This window comes from Procambarus clarkii, chromosome 29, assembly GCF_040958095.1.
Source record: "Procambarus clarkii isolate CNS0578487 chromosome 29, FALCON_Pclarkii_2.0, whole genome shotgun sequence".
Classification (NCBI taxonomy): domain Eukaryota; kingdom Metazoa; phylum Arthropoda; class Malacostraca; order Decapoda; family Cambaridae; genus Procambarus; species Procambarus clarkii.
In genome coordinates, this window is record NC_091178.1 from 5,359,696 (window position 1) to 5,364,498 (window position 4,803).

Here is a 4,803-nt window from a genome sequence, read left to right on the forward strand (position 1 = left end):
TGGAGGCGGAGTGTGGCCACTGGCTGGAGGCGGAGTGTGGCCACTGGCTGGAGGCGGAGTGTGGCCACTGGCTGGAGGCGGAGTGTGGCCACTGGCTGGAGGCGGAGTGTGGCCACTGGCTGGAGGCGGAGTGTGGCCACTGGCTGGAGGCGGAGTGTGGCCACTGGCTGGAGGCGGAGTGTGGCCACTGGCTGGAGGTGGAGTGTGGCCACTGGCTGGAGGCGGAGTGTGGCCACTGGCTGGAGGCGGAGTGTGGCCACTGGCTGGAGGCAGAGTGTGGCCACTGGCTGGAGGCGGAGTGTGGCCACTGGCTGGAGGCGGAGTGTGGCCACTGGCTGGAGGCAGAGTGTGGCCACTGGCTGGAGGTGGAGTGTGGCCACTGGCTGGAGGTGGAGTGTGGCCACTGGCTGGAGGCGGAGTGTGGCCACTGGCTGGAGGCGGAGTGTGGCCACTGGCTGGAGGCGGAGTGTGGCCAATGGCTGGAGGCGGAGTGTGGCCACTGGCTGGAGGCGGAGTGTGGCCACTGGCTGGAGGCGGAGTGTGGCCACTGGCTGGAGGCGGAGTGTGGCCACTGGCTGGAGGCGGAGTGTGGCCACTGGCTAGAGGCGGAGTGTGGCCACTGGCTGGAGGTGGAGTGTGGCCACTGGCTGGAGGCGGAGTGTGGCCACTGGCTGGAGGCGGAGTGTGGCCACTGGCTGGAGGCGGAGTGTGGCCACTGGTTGGAGGCGGAGTGTGGCCACTGGCTGGAGGCGGAGTGTGGCCACTGGCTGGAGGCGGAGTGTGGCCACTGGCTGGAGGTGGAGTGTGGCCACTGGCTGGAGGTGGAGTGTGGCCACTGGCTGGAGGCGGAGTGTGGCCACTGGCTGGAGGTGGAGTGTGGCCACTGGCTGGAGGTGGAGTGTGGCCACTGGCTGGAGGCGGAGTGTGGCCACTGGCTGGAGGCGGAGTGTGGCCACTGGCTGGAGGTGGAGTGTGGCCACTGGCTGGAGGCGGAGTGTGGCCACTGGCTGGAGGCGGAGTGTGGCCACTGGCTGGAGGTGGAGTGTGGCCACTGGCTGGAGGCAGAGTGTGGCCACTGGCTGGAGGTGGAGTGTGGCCACTGGCTAGAGGTGGAGTGTGGCCACTGGCTGGAGGTGGAGTGTGGCCACTGGCTGGAGGCGGAGTGTGGCCACTGGCTGGAGGTGGAGTGTGGCCACTGGCTGGAGGTGGAGTGTGGCCACTGGCTGGAGGTGGAGTGTGGCCACTGGCTGGAGGTGGAGTGTGGCCACTGGCTGGAGGTGGAGTGTGGCCACTGGCTGGAATCGGAGTGTGGCCACTGGCTGGAGGCGGAGTGTGGCCACTGGCTGGAGGCGGAGTGTGGCCACTGGCTGGAATCGGAGTGTGGCCACTGGCTGGAATCGGAGTGTGGCCACTGGCTGGAGGCGGAGTGTGGCCACTGGCTGGAGGCGGAGTGTGGCCACTGGCTGGAGGCGGAGTGTGGCCACTGGCTGGAGGCGGAGTGTGGCCACTGTCTGGAGGCGGAGTGTGGCCACTGGCTGGAGGCGGAGTGTGGCCACTGGCTGGAGGTGGAGTGTGGCCACTGGCTGGAGGCGGAGTGTGGCCACTGGCTGGAGGTGGAGTGTGGCCACTGGCTGGAGGCGGAGTGTGGCCACTGGCTGGAGGTGGAGTGTGGCCACTGGCTGGAGGCGGAGTGTGGCCACTGGCTGGAGGCGGAGTGTGGCCACTGGCTGGAGGTGGAGTGTGGCCACTGGCTGGAGGTGGAGTGTGGCCACTGGCTGGAGGCGGAGTGTGGCCACTGGCTGGAGGTGGAGTGTGGCCACTGGCTGGAGGTGGAGTGTGGCCACTGGCTGGAGGCGGAGTGTGGCCACTGGCTGGAGGTGGAGTGTGGCCACTGGCTGGAGGTGGAGTGTGGCCACTGGCTGGAGGTGGAGTGTGGCCACTGGCTGGAGGCGGAGTGTGGCCACTGGCTGGAGGTGGAGTGTGGCCACTGGCTGGAGGCGGAGTGTGGCCACTGGCTGGAGGCGGAGTGTGGCCACTGGCTGGAGGTGGAGTGTGGCCACTGGCTGGAGGCGGAGTGTGGCCACTGGCTGGAGGCGGAGTGTGGCCACTGGCTGGAGGCGGAGTGTGACCACTGGCTGGAGGTGGAGTGTGGCCACTGGCTGGAGGTGGAGTGTGGCCACTGGCTGGAGGCGGAGTGTGGCCACTGGCTGGAGGTGGAGTGTGGCCACTGGCTGGAGGCGGAGTGTGGCCACTGGCTGGAGGCGGAGTGTGGCCACTGGCTGGAGGCGGAGTGTGGCCACTGGCTGGAGGTGGAGTGTGGCCACTGGCTGGAGGTGGAGTGTGGCCACTGGCTGGAGGTGGAGTGTGGCCACTGGCTGGAGGTGGAGTGTGGCCACTGGCTGGAGGCGGAGTGTGGCCACTGGCTGGAGGCGGAGTGTGGCCACTGGCTGGAGGCGGAGTGTGGCCACTGGCTGGAGGTGGAGTGTGGCCACTGGCTGGAGGTGGAGTGTGGCCACTGGCTGGAGGTGGAGTGTGGCCACTGGCTGGAGGCGGAGTGTGGCCACTGGCTGGAGGCGGAGTGTGGCCACTGGCTGGAGGCGGAGTGTGGCCACTGGCTGGAGGTGGAGTGTGGCCACTGGCTGGAGGCGGAGTGTGGCCACTGGCTGGAGGTGGAGTGTGGCCACCAGCTGAAAACAAGTATGGGTAGTGTGAATCTATCAGGAGAAAGCGCCAAGCCATTACGACTATATAGCACTTGGTCCCTAAAGGGATCAGGATAAGAATATGGGATGGGACGGGGGAAGGAATGACGCGCAGCAACCACTTGAACAGTCGGGGATTGAACGCCGACCTGCATGAAGCAAGACCGTCACTCTAACGTCTAGCCCAAATGATTGGGTAGTACGAGTAGGAGTTGAAGTTATAAATAAAATAAAAATAAAAGGACCCAGTCTATGGAACTTATACTTTATTTAAAAGTAAAAACAAAAAGTACATAATTTCATCCTCATAGTTTCCGACCTTGTGCTACCCAACGCATCCAGTTTAGTGCTTAACAAAAATTCAACTTCATCACTATACGTTATACTATGAATTTGTAAGGTAGTAACTATGTTTAACTCAAATTCTGTTACCTTCATTCTTTACCTTCGGGACCTTAACACCTGCGCGTGTTAAGGGCTTGGCGCGAATGTTACACTCAGACCCCCAGTGTTTGTACTTTCTCAACCCAGCGTACCTTCTGGCATGTCAATAATAAATAAGTAAATAAATATCTAAAATAAAAAATAAAATATATTATACAAATTAAAAGATATGAGTAACTGCAGAGTTTCAGAGTGGTCCAAGGGATGTTCCAGGGGGCAGAGTGGTCAATGGGGCAGAGCAAGAGGTGAGTGAGTGTGGCAGGTGTCCAGGGGGCAAGCCAGAAGTATCAGCAGGTGAGTCATGGCTGGAATTCCATGGGGAAAGGGGGACGGCGGTGCACGTGATGGTCGGCAGGTTCCTTCCAACTCTCTCTCCCCTCCCACACACACACACACTCACTCACCTCCCATACACTCTCCCCTCCCACACACACTCACTCCCCTCCCACACACACACACCCCTCCCACACACACACTCTCCACCTCACACACATCCTTCCTGCTGTCACAAGCCTTCATAACAATGCCTTATCTCCCGTCTTGCTCCCGTGCAGCATGTCTCCACCGAGCTGCCAGACACAAGTGTATATGTCACGTCTGATCTCACCAGCCACCTGCGCTTGAGGAACGCCAGCTCATAAAACAAAATGTGTGTAAACCCCGAAGTCGTGACCAACTCTGAATCAACATCTTCTCTAAACTTGTTAAAAAGTGTATCAACAATCTTTGTTTTTATTCTCTCTCCCTAAACTGTTTATTCTTCGCAGAAGCCTTGTCTGCTTCTGTCGTCCCTACTACCCACGGCGGTCTCTCTCTGTGCTCTTTACTGAAACTAAGAGGTAGGCAAGTGGTGGATTTGGTGGGCGGTAATGGAAGGGCTACAGAGAAATATTAGGTGTTCAAGAGCTGAAGATCAATATTTTGTGAGCTTGGTAAACTGTAAAGCTGGTTATAATGATTTAGTTACAAGAGGACCATCCTGCAGGATGTCGCCCCAACGTCGAACACCAACTAGACGTACGCAACGAGCCTTCCACCAGACCTGCAGGGATTGAACTACTAGTACGTGACAGTGCTGAGAGAGCTCTACCTTACCATACTTTTTTCAAAACGTTTCTGTCCGAAACGCTTTGCGTAATAGTGGCTTTAGGCATTGTATGTACTAGCTCTATCTATAAATCTACCAATTTTTGTAAAATCTCTTGTATGTATGTACCTTACCTGAATAAACATTTATTATTTATTATTTTACTTGAAGACAGGCGGAATCGAAAATATAAAATAACGATAGCTGATAAGGTTTATGAGGAGGACATGTTGTTAATAAGGCAGATTAGATAGAACGAGAGGACGGAAATAGAAACTTGAGGCGTAGATGGGTGACAGGGATGTTGGAAAGACATTTTTACCGTTATAGAAGCTAGCAAATGGTATGGACAAGGCTTTACAGCGAGTGGTTGTAGCAATTAATATATTAAATTATGTTAACACTAAATATGACAAGACGCAGGAGGGTCGGAAATCACTGCATCAGACAACACCTTGCGAGGCTGGGTACAGAATTTGACTGTTGTTTCAGATTCAGCTTCTCGGCATAAAAAGTTGCAAGTAGCACGGGCTATGGTGAGCCCGTAGTGGACTTACCTGGCACAGGAGC